This window comes from Triturus cristatus, chromosome 7, assembly GCF_964204655.1.
Source record: "Triturus cristatus chromosome 7, aTriCri1.1, whole genome shotgun sequence".
NCBI classification, from domain to species: Eukaryota; Metazoa; Chordata; class Amphibia; order Caudata; family Salamandridae; genus Triturus; species Triturus cristatus.
In genome coordinates, this window is record NC_140590.1 from 1,452,261,617 (window position 1) to 1,452,278,981 (window position 17,365).

At 44.2% G+C, this 17,365-nt stretch overlaps 1 protein-coding gene across 1 annotated transcript in view; it reads left to right on the forward strand.

Moving 5' to 3' along the window:
• The window catches only part of VSTM2L (V-set and transmembrane domain containing 2 like), a 370,452-nt gene that overhangs the window by 167,569 nt on the left and 185,518 nt on the right, over positions 1-17,365 (forward strand). The window lies entirely within an intron of this gene.

Here is a 17,365-nt window from a genome sequence, read left to right on the forward strand (position 1 = left end):
AACTACCATAGGGTCCGCCATCAGAAACATGCCTGTACTCCCAGTTCTAAAGAGTGCTGGATTTCCAGCGATAATCGCACATTTTGCAGCTATCGCTGGATTATATATCGCATTGGAGATAAGCGTTGCTGATAGCGCGCTATCTCAGCGATATAATCCAGCGATAGCCGGCGATATTTATCCTCGCACTAAGCGTGCTTAGCGATAATTATCGCTGACTGTTGCTGATATGCCCCTAAGTGTCTCACTAAAACAGATATTTATGTATATGTGTCTGTGTGTATGCATGTATATGCGATTTAAACATTTGCATTTCAGAGTAGTTTAGGAAGGGGAACTCCAGTTGTGTTTTTTAAAGCAAAAAGATTTTCCCTCCTGTGGCATCCCTCAGGTTCTTATTCGCTTTATACTTAAAAAGCCAAGGGGAGGGGTCACGGCTCTGCAGGGGCGGACTGGAGAGAGCTTTGGAATCCACTATAGGTCCCACGGCCCATGAATCTTGCCACCTACACTTCTCAACAACAACTGCTGACTGGGGTAGGCCCTATACAGACACTGACTACATTTTGTAACTTTAGAATGAACTATTAAGCCCACATCAACTGCAATTTTGCAAAGCATTTCACTGATATTGTATTAAGAAGTTCTTCATTCGGGAGCAACGTGTGTTCACCATACAAAAAAAGTACAACCACATAATGCCTTTCCAAGGAACCTTGACTGACTGCCTAACAAAGCCTAGATCCCAAAGCTTAATTTTTGCTGATGTTTACCAGTGCTTGGCACTGGCACTTAAATTGTGTAACTGACACATATTTTTGAGGCACTGTCAGTCTATTTAGTAAAAAGCACATGAGCAAAGCGTTTAACAATTCAGTATCTGATGAATGACGTGTAAAGCACTCTGCTGTACAATGGGTGTCCCGGCATGATTAAAAACAGAATCTCAGGGTGCTCAGACCATTCTCACAACTTTGGGTCACCTTCTATAGTCCAAATTGTTGCATTTTCATTTATAGGACTGTAATGGTAAGCAGGTGTCGTCGATAGTGGTATTTGGCAGCAATGGCAGGGACCCCAGGAAGTGCAACTGCTGTGACCTCTGGCACTTTTTATTTTTACAAAGTAAGCACTTTTGAATCTGCTTTAAAGTATGCATCCTTGCTCACTAAGGGGCTGATTACAACTTTGGCGGTGCCGACAACCTGCCGTCTGCCAGATTAGGAGTTTTCTCCTGGTCTGGCGGGCAGAGTTTTGGCGTTCCCACGTCGGTGCCTTTGGAAAGGCACCGCAATGGGAACGTCAAAGGCAGAACCTGCATGGCCTGGACTGGTGCAGTCCACGTTGTGTAGGTACTGGGGTTCATGCACAGAGGGGGGAACAACATGTGCCCCCTGCATGCACGCTATGGCCCTGAGGCAACACGGGGTCCTGCAGGGAACTTTCCGGCATGGTTTTCATGAAGTAGGAACCGTCATGAAAACCGTGGCAGAGAGGAAACTCGTAATACGCTTGGGGGGAATGCAGCGGTCCCGCCAAGCATATTGTGGCCTCAAGACTGCCGCGCCACCACCAGTGTGCTCTGATGCGTGGCGGTTGCGCCGGTGAAATGGTGGTCTGACCGCCACCTCCGCGCCAACTTGAGAATTATAATCCAGCCCTAAGTCACCCATGGCAATAGCCCACTCTGCCTGGTGGTCTTACTCTGCATTTCAGGAGGATCTAAAAGATTGAGAAGATTCCATGCTCCTGAAGTTCCCAAACTACTAATAGGAATGTAGACGTTTTGGGGCCACTACAAGTGCTCTTGTAAAAGAGTACTTCATTAGTATCATTTCCTGTAGTCATTCATGCTATAATGAATCGACCCATAAATCCCTACTTCAAAAAGTGCAAAGTAATTTTAGGACATTAACAAAAGATATTACAATATTTGAAAGAAGTGCGCTGAAATGGAGACATAAGGGATTAAAAATGCTTCATTTGAACTGTGTATGGTCATGAACTATATGGATGATAAAGGTACATTTCCTCAGAATTAAATAGATACCACAGCCATACTTTGTCAAACCCATACAGATACTGTAGGCACGATGTCACAAACATATGGATTAGAATGCAAGAATATTTTGGCAGAACCATATAGAAACATTGGGCAGAGTCTGACATGATCATATAGATGCTGTAGGTAGTCACTCTCTGAATAATGTAGATGCTTTGTACCTGCTCTCTCAAAACTGTGGCACTACTGCGGGCATGCTCCTTTATCACTAATCACATACTGAAAACCGGGGGTATCCAATATACATCCTCTGGGTAGGGTCTGATTCAGTTTTTCAGCCTGCATTACAATGTTCCCCCAGCTCATCCCAGTCGATCAGAATAAATTGATTGGCCAAAATGAAAAACATATCAACCAATCAGGTTGGCCTAAATGAAGAAACTCACGAAGAAACAAAGAACAAACTGGAGTATAACCACGATAAGGCCACCGTAGGTAGATGCCATACGTGGCCACTACAAGAGGACGCAATGGTGAGCCAGATTCCAAAAATGACCTTGTTAGTTGGTCGGTGAGAAGGAATGATCAAATGTCAAAGTGCTTCTTTGTCTGGGCATCAGAAAGCCATGCTCAGGGCTTCCCCACCCATGTTCTGAAAATCTGTATGCCTAGCCCTGGCTTTGGGAATGAGCTCTTAGATTCATAGACATAGCCTTGGCTTGGCCTCTCAGGATCAGTCAGATGCTGCTGACAACCTTTCGCAGACCTCTGTATATGCAGTGTCCATGCGGTTTAAGTTCATTGCCCTCACTCCCTTTGCATCCCCATCTGCTCTCGCTTCTGCTTCCTTTCAGCCTGGTCTAGCTCCCAAACGCCCTGAAGCCACCAGGCGAAGTTCAAACATGGCATTGATTCCTAAGTAAAAACCTATTACTATCCAATCATAACATGTTGACTCAGAATTTTCAAAGAAATGCTCCAATAGGGATCACCATAATGAGCTCAGAGGTGCTAATGAAATGCATTTCACATGGTGAAAGCACAGGCTACCATTTCTTCCTTTGTGCCTGTCTCATAAAGCATCTTCTAATGTTCATGTGTACTCCTCACTCGTCACGCACCGGGACTTTCATCATCAGGCACGCAGAACATCTAGGAGGGATAGCCTACTGGGTATGCTATGGGATCCAAGTAGATAGACGTTAATTTGGAGTAGCGATGAGTCGCAGCTTCTATTGGTGGCTTGCCATTGGGTACAAAAGCGTTGCTGTAGGAAGTCCCGTCTGCATTAATTAGTGTATAGTACCTCGATGGACTCTTAATAGAGTGTATGGTGCATCTGTCACAAAACTCTAAATAAAGTCTGCTGTATTTCCAGTCTTTGCCTTTGCAAATCGCTGCGTCCCCTTCCTCGCCCGGGAGGCGTTCAATGGGCGTTGCAGTGGGTTTTTCCATGCTACACCCATGGATTTCGATGCTGCTCCAGATATACAAAATCATGTAAACCTGTGGCAGCACCAAGTCTGTACGCCTCCCGAGGTAAAGCATAATGACGAGAAATATGTTTATTTCTCATTGTTGTTTCCTCTTTCTATGTGTGCTGCAAACATCTCTTTGGGGTTGTTGTTGCGCAGGAAGGTATCCTTTCCCGCACAAAAACAATCCTGCATGCAACGTAGGCAACGTTGCACCGTGGTGTAAGGGTGCCTACGTTGGCACTAGGTGTCGAAAGTGCGCCAGCACAGAGAGAAAGTACAGGAATGAACCATGTTGCATAAATAGGGTGCATTCCTGCCCTTTGACGTTGGGGTAGGGCAGCGCTACCCTACTCCAAAATCCCATAAATGAGGGCCAAAGTGCCTAGTTTTGTGTTGACTCTTGCTGGTTAAAGTGAAAGTAAAAAGGATTTCATCCAGATAAGTATGTAGTATATTACCTATATGAATGATGCGATGGAGAACATGATGCGCTGAAGAATATGATGCTAGGGCTTTGGTCAACAGGACCCCATTAAATTCTTACATATGTGAAAGCTCATGTTACGGCACAAATTGAAATTATGATTACTGCGGTCATTACGAACCCTACTGTATTTTTCCCAGATACATTTTATCAGGTCAAACCAGCCAAAATTTAACTGGGAAAAATGCCTAGAAAATTCTGATGCATGAGGAATTTAATTCCATGATTCTCTTGAGGGAAAATTGGAGCAAGTGAGATTTACAGCACCTGGTAAATACCTAACCCCTAGGTAATGATGTTTTTCAGTTGTGGTAAATGCATCTGGTGTATCTGGTGAACTCATACTCAGGCCCTTTGAGACACAAATCATTGTGCTCTCTGCCCTTTCAAATATCAACAAGTTAAATAGTTTATTCTGATTTGCAATATCAGGGCCAGATTTAATACAGTTTCATGTAACACAACACAGCAAGGAAATTGTTTTGAGTGAAAACAGAAAGAGGAGAGAAATATGTCATAACTACTGAGTTTTGGCGCACTTATGTTCCCTCCTTGTGCTGGTGCACTGTGCGCTGCCTTAGCCAATGCATGCACCCTTGCACCATGGTTTAAGAGAGCTTGCGTTACAGGCTGGATTGTTTTTGTGCAGAAAAGGATACTTTCCTGTACAAGAGCAATCCTAAGAGGCAATTTCCTCTTTCTAGGTGAGATATGGAATGCATAATGTATAGAAAGAATAAGTAACGAGGAGATATAAAAATATTTCACCTCATTATGCCATTTTCAGAAGAAACACCATTTTAGCGAAATCTAGGTTTTACTGATTTTAGTCAATCTTGGATTGCGGCAAGTTCCATAGGTGGATGCACGGGAATGCCCATGCGCCAACCATGGAATGCCTACCACTGCTGCGTTTGTGTTAAATATTTTCACAAAGTCACGCAAGGTGGCTCGAATCGCCCCTTGCACGGCTCAGTAGTTATCACTTAAGGGCCTGCGTTGCCTTGCATCGACTTCGGTGAGACAAGGACGACGCAAGGCCTTAGTAAATCCGGGTCCTAGTTTTTTGCATATGAAGCATCTTTGTTGTATTTGTTGTCCCATTTGTTGTCTCTTTTCAATGAAAGAGAGTTGTTTTCTTTATCTTGTAGGCGAATGCTGCTAGCTGCCTGTTAGTGACTCCCTAATTAAACATGGACGCCATGAAGCTAGACGTATGCGAAAAGACAGGGCAGGAGGTTACCTGATAAAAGTCACTGCAGAAAGGATAATTGGAAGAGGGGAAGCTTCCCTGTGAGGAAAGCTGTCTCGTCTCCTGTTGAAGTCTACAGTGATAAAACCTAACAAAGACAGGAAGACAGACAGGGCTTATAAACCTTTCACGCTGTCAATGTTTAAGTCTCAATTGCCTGTAAAAAAACAAACCAATGAAAGGGAACTTTCCTTATGCACAAGGTCACTGAATTATGCAAATCCATGGCTTAATACCTTTTACATAATTAAAGGTTTGTACTATTAGACCCATGATCCCCTGTATTAAATATAATCTTCAGATTTCGTGGAATTTTTTGTGATTCAATAAATCCATAAATCAACATCTATGTATTCACCTACATTAAGCACTCCAGTACCTTGTTTTTTGCAGTGTTTGATATTCCTCACCATTCAGGTCACCAGAATCCACAATATTCAGGCACCATCCACAATCAAACATTAGCAAAGCCAAATGGACTGGCCTTGGCAAGCTTATTTTGTTGTACTTATTTACATTTTTTTTAACAAACATGCAATTGACACTAAAAGTGTAAAAGTAATAAAAAATAAAAATAAACCACACACATCTAAAGGTGGCATGCATATGTTTCCAGCAAAAAGTGAATACAAACTGATACATCACAAAAAAGAAATGAATGAAAGCAGAGATTTTACCACCAGCCCTGGCGATAAAGCGAACTACTTTCTAGTTGGATGTGCACAAGTTCAAGGGCAAAATATTGTTACTCACAAGAGAGGCAATGTATGGAGTGGGTTGACCAGTTGCAATACAGTAGGCTGTTTTGGGAGGAAGCAAAATGTGAATGAAAGTTTAACAGATCAGTGATGAAGAGGGCTCACTGAAAGCCCCTCTGTATTTATGTATGACATATTTTTATTAGTATTTTCTTGAAGACATGAGGCTGGTTTGACAGCTAAAGCTGTATCTATGCCAGACCTGAAAGTACCACACAAGCCCACACAAGTACATATTGATTTCAAATCATTGTTATTTTCTGTCATGTGTTATCATTGGTACCGAATCATCAAGAAATCCAACAATGGATTGAAAAATGCCAATCAATGAACAACGCTATATGACTCCAAAGAAATTGATGAAGATTTGAGGTCAGTGCATATATACCTATGTGGGCTTGTGCAGTATAAAACAGTACTAAGTGCAGCTTTTGGAGAATTTCGTGGGAGTAATTGAGGGATTACTGTTTCGCCCACTGTTAGAAATAGGGGTATATAGTTGGCAGGTTGTTACTCTGTCCAAGTCGGGCCCTTCTTCATAGCCAGGGTAAGGGGGATACACTTCCAAAATAACCCCTGCTCACCCCCTAGGTAGCTTGGCACGAGCAGTCAGGCTTACCTCAGAGGTTGTGTGTAAAGCATTTGCACATAACCAGCAGTAATACAATGAAAACACTACAAAAGTACACTACACCAGTTTAAGAAAAATATCCAACATTTTATCTGTGCAGACCACGGTGCAAGCAGCGGCGTTGATGGAAGAGTGGAGTGTCGTCGCCGGGGATACCAGGGCGGTGGTGTAAAGCAAGGCAGGCAAACTGCGGTGCCCACAGGTCAAGGTGCAAGCAGCGGCTCAGTGGCGGCAGTGTTGTGACCAGGATTGCTGTGTGAAGTGTGTTGGTGCCCTCTGCGGTACCTTCAGGTCACAGAGGCAGCAGCGGCGCCGTTTATAGCATCACGTTGTTTTTTTCTTCTGTTCCAGCACAAAGCACCCAGTTACCTGTGCTGTTAGCAGATGAACTTGAAGTCTTTGATGTTCTTGAGACTTCTTGAAAAGGGGGCAAGCTCTACCTCATGCCCTTGGAGAAACTCAAACAAAGAAGTTGCAGGAAGTTTAGTCCAGTTCTTTCTCTGCTCAAGACAGAAGCAGCCACTGCAGACCAACACAGCAAAGCGCACATCAAAGTGGTAGTTCCACCTCACAGCTTCTCCAGCTCTTTTTCTTGGCAGGTTCCTTGATCCAAAAGAGTTCTAACGTCCTGGGATAAGGGTCTCAATATTTATACCACATCTTCTCTTTGTTCCCTTTGTGTCTGAGCTCAGTCCGAACCAGTTTGGCCCTCTCTGGCCCGGCTTCAATTTTGGAGGTGGAGACAGCATTGTACAGAGGGGACATTGCATATTCAGGTGCTAGTGAAAACTCCTCCCACCACTCTAAATGCAGACCAGGCCTATTCAGCCAACTATGAGTCACCTAGGAAAGGCAGGACACACCTCAACCCCACTCGTGGATGTCTACAGTGAATGCACATCCCTAGCCCCTGTCACTCCAAAACCAGACAGTCAATAAACAAACCAGCAGATGAGCACAGAATGGTTAAACAAGAAAATGCCCACTTTCTAAAGGTGGCCTTTTCAAACTCTCAGTTTAAAAACCATCTCCCTAAAAAGCTGTGTTATTAAAATCTGAGTTCGGAGAGTCTAAGCTCCATTCCCCTATCTTGTCCCAATGGAAAGTTGTACTTGTAAGATATCACAAAGCAACTCTGGGATAGCTAGCCTTTCAATAGTGAAAAACAGAATTGGCAGCATTTCACGATCAGGACACGTCACACACCAGGACATTTCATACCTTTCACATTAACTGCACACTGCGCATGGGGGTACCTTGGGCCTACCTGAGGGATGCCTTACATGTAAGAAAGGCGAAGGTTTGGGCCTGGCAGGTGGGAGTACTTGACAAGTCGACATGTCAGGAACAATTGCGCACAGGCACTGAAGTGGCAGGTCTGAGCCTCATTTGAAAGGTTGTTTGTGTGGGTGGCACAATCAGTGCTGCAGGCCCACTAGCAACAGTTGATTTACAGGCCCTGGGCACACACAGTGCACTATACTAGAGACTTAGTAGTAAAACAAATAAGCCAAACATGGAAACACCAATCCATAAACACAATTTACAAGAGGAGCACTTGCACTTTAACACTGAACAGCAGTGAGAACACGCGCAGAGACACTAAACCAGCAAAACAAAGTCCAACATACCATTAGTAACAGGAGGCCAGAAAGCAAAAAGACAGGGGAAACATGCCAAAAGATGCCAGGTCTAAAACCCATCTACATTTTTCTGGAATATTTCTAACTTAAAGAGATCAAAGTCTCCCAAGAATGCAGCCTATAGAATGAAATGTAGCTCCTGACACTGGAAGACATGTGCTTGACATATTTTAGAAGTCTGTGAGCACTTTGACCAGATGCCAATGTCCTTACAAATAGATTGGGGAAAGTCCTTTACTCTGCAGAAAGAAAGGGAAGTTCTCCATAGTTTTATATAGTTGGGGAACGAGGGAGAGAATCATGTGTTCTTTGTCAGTAGTCCAGGGGCGGCTCCTCCGTTGTGGGAGAGAAACATCGCCCCACTGCTGGAACCAGCAGAAGCATGTAAAATAAAATGATAATAAAGGACTTCATAAAACTGCTTTATTATCATTTTATTTTACTCCAGAGCCTCATCTGAGTCTTGGAATCAGGACTTCCGGCAGCAGGAGGAGTGGTGGGCTTAGGGCACTGCCAGTGAGCATGTCAGTTTGGCTGGCATTCTTAGGACGGCCAAACCGACATGCGCACTTGGATAACTCCAGGCTGCAGCGCTCAGAAGCATAGGCTCCCAGTCCCTGCTGGAGTGTGGAAACAGCCCACTCCACCCAATCCCGACGCTTCTCTCATGCTGGGTAATACCAGCATGAGAATAGTGTCTGGATTGGCGCAGTGGAGTCTGGGAGCCTGTGTCAGCATCATCGGAGCTCAAGAAGCAGCGAGGCTGTGGACACCAAGATGCAGATAAGTTTTGTTTTTATTAATTTTTCCCCCACGCTGTCCCACAGATTTCCCCAGCTAGTGGCCGCCACTGCAGTAGTCTAAGTGGGCCATGGTCTGCCAGGACTGAGCCTAGGAAAAGCAAGCAAAATAGACATTGAACCGCTGTTCGCGGAGACCTTCTATTTCTATACTTCACAGGCTGTAGGAAAAACCTGCCTGTCACAGGCTGGAACTGCAATGCAAAGCATCCCCTGAAGTGTGGTTTATGACACAGGGATGATGTGACATGGTGGACACTGTAATTTAACATTGATTGCCCAGGGGCTAGGACACTGCGCCATTCCAACTGAATAACCAAGTTGCTGTTTTCTTTTCAATTTATTGTGTCAAAGATTTCAACATATATGGCCCATAATAATGGGGTTATGGAAGTTTTAAATAAATCCCTCATTGCTTCCTGGTTTTTGGCAGAGACAACAGTATTAATAAAGGGATGCTATACTTTCCTATACATACTTAATTTCAAGAAATTTAGATGGATATTTGGGGCGCAGTATTTTTGTTCTCGAAATACCACCTTTTCATTTAAGCCACCCTTCTGCATCCCCCATCCCTCTTCTATCATCTCTCGATGCGCTGTATCCCCACACATCAGTACATCCCTCCAGTGTGCGCTGTAGAAGTTCACCTACATAAGATAAAAAGCCACGGACATACATAAATGAACGTACTAATTGGGGGCAATGGTTTTCCTGTATAACATTCTAATGGAATCAGGGCTGAGAAAGATGACGTTGAATTCTTCAAACTTTTTTTTCACAAATTAAGTAGTGCCTGATACCCATGCAAACCCTCTCTAAATTGAAGAGACACAATGGTAAATTATCATATCTCCCTTATTGTTGATGTTTAGATCCCTACTGCCAGTTCCATTAGGGGGGAAATATCACGAGACTTCAGTAACCCCACCACCGGATGTTACACTGCATTGGTCACCTAAAAGGTGAACTTTTGCAAATAGTCGGCCACTGCACACCACTCAGAGGCGTAACACAGGTCCCCGCATCCCCCGCGGTGCGGGGGGCCCGTGAGCTGCAGGGGGCCCCGCAGCCTAGTACTAAGGCCTTCAAGCGGGGGCCCTCCATGTACCTTGCAGGGGGGGCCCCTGAGCTTTTGTTACGCCACTGCACACCACTTTACCTTTGCAAGTAACTTTTGGTTCGTTTGAACATCCAGCATTTTTTGCTGAAATCTGCAAATTATTTTGCAAGTAGTGGAATATGTGGCAAGTGTGGTAAATCAATGATTATATCTAACATATCACAACCACAGAATTATGTGGTTTCTGTGTACAAGTATAAGACATTGTGTCCTACTCTGTCACTCATTCTGCACCTAAACTTTATTTAATTTTCCCAGGACACATTGTAGCTCAAAAGGCAAGGGCTCTTTCGCAGTTAAGGAACTGACACAATCGAATATGTTCACCAATCCAAAACAAACCAGCAGACATCAAAAAATAAAAAAAGTAATACATTCCTCTTCAAGCTTTGGCGTCAAACACATCTTTAGCCAGGAACTGCCTAGATGGTCTGGTGGTCTGTTGTGTGGTGCCTCAGGTGTCTTATTACCAACTCACTTTACAAGTATAATATTGGAATAAAAGTCAGAAAATCACAGAACATGTCCACATAGTTGATCATTTTAAAAGCCTACCGCTGTGATTTTGCTGTTCGACTTGTAACGTGAGTGTAGGACAAACATGGCGGCCAAATGAGCGCATTGGTTGGATGAGCTCTGCTCCGCATGGCCTCTCACTCCCTCTTTCAAAGGATATGTAATGAATATTATAAAATTTGACCTCTAGGACACTGTTTCACGCTCTGGCTGTACTGCTGCTCCGTTTATTTGATGTAAATTACCAGTCTGGTAATGGCGCTCCCGCAATGGCTGCCGCGCTTGGATCCGCGCGGGTGGTTGCTAAGCACGGCTTCTCCTTGTATACAGCTATTCCCAAGCTACCACAGAGCCCTGATTAAATTGCTATCTGCGGTGGGCGACATGCTGTTTCTTGCAGATGGGTTCAAAATAGCTGGCTGCTCTGCCAGGTAGCAGCACGCTACATGCGCACTCCCAGGAGCAGGTTTTCCACCGCGTTTGCATCCTTTAATAGTTGCTCTCACTTCATGCATCCAAGGTGCTACCTTGCAGAAGTGGCAAGGCCACTGGCCATTGGGAGCTCTCCCCCCCCAAACATTTGATCAGCATGATCGCAGCGGCCTCCTGAGGAAGTATGCTTGGACCAAAGTCTAAAAATAGCCAGCGGCAGAGTGGCCCCATTTCCGAGCTATCTTAAATGAGCCCCGCCCAGATCCATTTGGCCTGCTTGAATTTTTTTTGTATATTCTGATTGGTTGTATGTCAGAATATCGAGGTCATAAATAGCAAACCTACAAGAATATTGACTACAGACTATTGACTACAACTATGGTCCAGATTGTAAGGGGCCTGTTAACTCCGCGGGAGATACTGGGGCCAGAATTAATGATGCCAGGCAGTGGCTTCATGGAAGATAATGGGGATTAAAAAACATTTCCCCATTAATATAGCGGTTTAGCCTGCCGTAGTAGGCTATACCAGCCATTAGAGGCCTGCTCCAGCTTTCGACTTGGGCCTTCAACAAGGGGGCGGGAATTCAATGCCAGTATAGCCCATCTACAGAGGGCTATAAGGCTGTTAGAACATTCTGCCGCATTGTATGCAGCTTACATTTTAGGTTGTAATAAGAGCAATGTGAGGATAAGAACTCACAGTGGTGGCTGCTGCAATTCTTAAGTGGTGTGGTGGGGTGTGAGGGGGTCTTAGGGGAATAATAATATATATTTATTTTTTAAACTTACCTGTCTCTGACGCTGCCAGCCGCTTCGATGCTCCTCTCCTCCCAGCAGTCACTGAGGCGCAAAGCACAGCCTGCCCACCCAATCCAGAAGCTGCTCTCATGCTATAACAACCATAAGAGAAGTGGCTTGAGTGGGCTGGTCTGATGCTTGCTCAGGCAAAGGGAGCCTGTGCCATTTCTCCATGCCGGATGTGAAACACAACGGGGTTGGAGAAATATAAGTGCGCATGTGGGTGTGGCCATCCTAAGATGGCCGGTCAAACCGACATGCACACTTAGAGTGCCCATCACTCCTCCTCCCTGCTATGGCCCGACCCTGCCCTAGATTCCATGGCCCAGTCAGTCAGTGGAAAATGAAATGCTAATATTATTTTATTATCATTTTTATTTTTCGCTTACTGACTCTGAGCCGTGGGGCGATGCTCCTCCCCCATTACGGAGGAGATGCCCCTGAGATCGCAAACAGCATGTAGAAGCAAGTCATTGGTTGGACAATAGGTTTACGTTGAGACCTTTAATTGGCAAAAGCAAGCTCTTAATTTCTCTTCTGACTTCTCAATGATTTTGTTTGTCTGCTAGCCCCAAAGCTACTTCTCAGGTATATGCACTACATGAAATGGGTCAAACATTATTCTATTCAGGAACTCCCAGGCCTAGCTCTGAAGACTCCTAGGAGCAGAGAGAATCGGGGAAGGCGAAGGAGTGCCTTAAATGAGTGAGCGGCGACTGGAGAATCTTGAATACATTGGGGTATAAATAGCTGGCCCTAATATCATGGAGGGCAAGAAAGCGGTGCAAATATTCTCAGTGTGCAGTTTGACATTGTTGGCTATCATTTTTGCTACATATCTATAGCATCTTGCTTCACTTGCTTTCATTTTTCCTCCATACCAGTTCTAAATAGATTCATGCTCATATTTTATGACTGAGAATTAAAGGGGCAGGATGGAAGATAAATGAAAAATAACTAATCTCACAATCACAGTCCAAAGAAAGCAAAGATATTGACAGATTTAGAAACAAATCTCATAATTACTTGAGATACAGCTCAGGGAAGAGAACTCACCAGTTAAGCCTGCAAACATATCCCTTAGGTTACACAAATCCTAAACATTTAAGTTTCTTCCATCCCTAGTAATAATGTCCTAAACAACTATGTGATTATAAATAATGTAGTGGCACCACGCAAGCCTTAACAGAACTGCCACAACAGTAAAAACCCAATGTCACAAAGGAATTCATATGAGCACTAAATGTATCATACTGAGATAAAATATTAAACTGCAATATATAATAGCAATGCACTCAGCTTGCTCCGAAACACCAGATTGCCATTTTCATAAATGCAACCTTTATGACCTGAAACACGTATTTTTCGGATTTTTTTTTTTGCTAAGTAATTTAAATTCAATTTAAGCGGCAATTTGTTATTTTCTGAAAATGCACACACTTTACTCCCAAACGTCTGCTCATTTGGAGCCAACAAACTCAGTTCCTCCTACACAATCTTACCATGTACTGCAAACATCTTTTTGCACTCAAATGCTACATTTCATTTAGGTAAATACACAGGATTGGTCCCTGCGGTGTCATTTTTATCAAGTACTCACTTGTGCCACTGCCCACATGGACAGATCCTGCCACACGTGCCCACTTACCACCATCACTTGAAACAAATATCCATTTTACGTCAGGGTTTGCTACCAGATGGGGCTGTGCCTACTTGATGTCAGGGATGGCCAACAGAAGCGGTGAATTGACCCTATATCCAAGGGCTTGAAATCATTATGCAAAGGATAGCCACTGCAATGTCTAGGATGACCACAATTAGGTCATAGACACACACATGACTTAGAACCTGGCTTGCAAATGACCCTCGGACCTGTGTGGCAAGTGATCCCATAAAGCCAGTAGTGCTAAAACGACCATAACAATGATAGGCTGTGCTCTATACAGTTACCAGTATCATAACTTAATGGGACAAAATGTCAAGAATGGTCACCTTATTCCAGAACCACTATTTAGGCTAGGAATAACCACCAGTACCCTTTAGGATGGCTACCATTATGACATGGCTGCACACAATATGCCAAGCATTACTGCATTATGCCTTCCTGCCACTATGCCAGGAATGGCAACCATCAGTTCAGGAATACTCCCTATGCCTGAGTTAGACATCATTATGCCAGCGATAGTAACCAGAATGCACAGGATGTTATGTTATGTTAATTTAATTTATTAAATGCATGAATCAGCCCGAGGGGTATCTCGGCGCAACCAAGAGGTAAGGGAACAAGAGCAGCTAGATCAGAACAAGAATGTCTTAAGTACTTTCCTAAAACGAGAATGATACGAACAAATCTGAATATGGTGTGGCAATTTGTTTCAGTAATAGGGAGCCAGATAGGAAAAGGACCTGCCGTCAGATAAGGCACTTTTGACACAAGCAATGATTAACAATGTTTTATCACTCAATCTCAAAAGTCTCAACAGGCTTTAGTGTCTAAGTCTGGTAGCTAAATAACCAGGGCCATTACCAGTTAGAGCTTTATGTGTTAGACAACATATTTTAAAAATTATTCTCTTACGAACTGGGAGCCGATACAAGGTCTGCAGAAGGGGAGTGGAGGCAGCCCCAGATGGCAAATTGCAAATGAGGTGAGCCGCGGTGTTCTGTACCATCTGCAATTTTGATAGCAATATCTTGTTTGCCGACGCCAACTTACAAGGGCCTGGACCACCGTTTTCCTTGCTGAAAGTGGAGGGAAGGGAAAGGCTATTCTTAATAAGGGCAGGATATGGAAACAGGAACCTGAAATTGACATCACCTGCTCTTTCATAGTAAGAGGTTTGTCAAGGTGGACTCCCAAGTTCTTGACCATCCGCTTGGGTGTGGGAACAATCCCAAGTTCTGCTGGCCGCCAGTCAGCAGTCCATAGTTGTTGGGCCTTGCCAAACAGCACAATCCAATTGGAGACAGTTTTCTGTTATCCATGTGGAAATTGCTATAATCCCTTCTAAAAAGCTTTGTTTAGTTTTGACTAAATCTTTCTCAAATAATATATCAGCAAAATCATCAAGCTGTTATATCCTCCATATTGCCATGGAAGACCACAATATGCTACGGGTGGGGGTTGCAATTTAAGCCCAGGACAGCACAGCCACTCTTATTGCCACCGTGGCAAAATACTTATGCCAAGGATGCCTGAATACATGAACATTGATCACATTGTTTCGGGGCTCCTGTGACAGCAGAGAAGGCCATCTTTGCATTAGGGGTAAGCACCAGTATCTCCAGGATGGACATTATCATTCCAGTGATGAGTGTGATAATGCTATGAAGGCACCCAAAATACTAGGGCCCCCCAAGAAAGTTCACAATATACCATTTATGACCACCTTAGTCAGAGCCACAGTTTTACCAGTTATGGACACCGTGGTGCCACATTAAAACAAAGATGCTCACAATGTGCTAAGAATGCTCACAATGTGGCAGGGCACATGATGACAGGGTTGAGCACCAGAAAGCCCTAAATCCCCCCAATATGGTAGGAGGCTGTCAAAATGGCGGAGACAACGACAATATGCCATAGATCCCTACAATAAACTTGACACATTATTATGCCAGGGATGGTCACCATCGACAGGAGGAGGTCCTCAAAGGGCAAGGCTGGTTACTTGTTCATTGGAACCACCCGTAACTGCCTCCCAAAGGGTAGAGACGTGTCTACCGGACTGACAGAGTAAAAATCCATCTACACACATGCTCTACACATATAGAAAAACATATCATCCCTTCTAGACCTTACTTGCTATATGCATTCATCACTCACATGTTTACTGTGCGCTCCACAGACATGGAAGCTCTAAAGCAGCTCACCATCTAACCCCAACCCCCAAGTCACATGGCAGGGTGCTTGCCATCCCCTGAACTCTGGATACTCATGCTTGAAATCTTCAAATCTCTGCCTCTTTGGCACCAGGATGACTTGCACATCACCAAGGCAAGTCAGGTGACTAGGCAGATCAGATAAGCAGAGGACTGGAGCGTGACATGAAGATGGTGGCCACAAGAAGGCAGGGCGGGAACCATTGACTAATGAAGGAATCAATGTCTTCTGCATGTTCACTGTCCGACTGCAGCCCCAGCCTCTTCCTCTCATTGGATGAGTTTTTGTGAGATCATCCAATGAGCAGAGCAGAATGGAACGTATGAGAAAAGCTAAGCACCCAGTCCTCACCTCTCTCTCTTTATTCTACACACGCACGCACACACACGCACACACACACACACACACACACTGACAAACACACACACACATATGCACCCCCAGTCCTCACCTCTCTCCCTTTCTCTCTCTCACTCACACACACACACATATTCACCAGATAGTATCAAGTTGTACAAAGGGATCTTGAGTAATGACTTATTAGTATGCACACCCCATCATTCTGATTTGCATAAACCCAAAAGTGTCCTTGGGTTTGAACCTTAATAGCCAACGCCACAACCTTAGATGAAAGGACTGAAGTATTAACTTAAATAAAAGTTCAGCTTCTATAGAACTGGCCAGATCAGTCATTAACTTAAATAAATGCTAAGGTTCTATAGAACTGGCCCGATCAGGCCCTACGTAGAGTGGTATAGATCAGGTGTTCAGAAGGATAGGATACACTCCTGACTTCCTACCTCTTGTAGTGTTCATCTGTAGGCTCTCCGTGCCACCGCCCTCAGCCCATTACCTTAATATCTTTGAATCCAGCTAAAAAGACACATCTCTTATACAAATTAGGCAAGTTCCCTGGCGGTATCCCAGGATGCTTTGCGGCTAGAAAGGCACAGAAGCCAAACACTATTGAGAGCAGTTACAGCAGCCCTGAAAGTCCTTCCCATCTTTGAGGACAGCTGTGGCCTGTGGCATCACTTGCAGTGCAGCCTTCATAGTTAAGCCACAGGCATGGCCCAAAGCGCAGTTAAGACTTTTGCATGAAGATATTTCTTTACTGCAGTGGCCCTGGGGAAATTTCTTATTTATTCAGCAAGTAGAGGACGATGCACTATTGGGGCTGAGGACAATCTGGTTCTCTGAGATACAGCTGAGTTGACAGTGGTCAGATGGGACTGTGTAGAGGTTATTTTAGTACAGCCCAAACCCATTGCCTGTAACCTGGGGTAATGATGTGGACCCATAGCTGTTCTAGGCAATAACATAATATTCCTCAGTTCGCCAGGCTACCTCAGTGCTTCCCCGCCATATATTTTGTGTGTGTGTTCATTTCGGCCATATGTGCCTAAAATGTTTCTCTACGAAAGCTTTTGTTAAATCATAAAAGGGTTATTTGTAGAGCTCTGTGTGTACATGGCAACCAATACTTACCGGTGATCGAAGGTGGGGCCCACCAGCACTAATTTTTAGGGGACCAGCACATATTTTTCCTGAACAGACATTGATAGA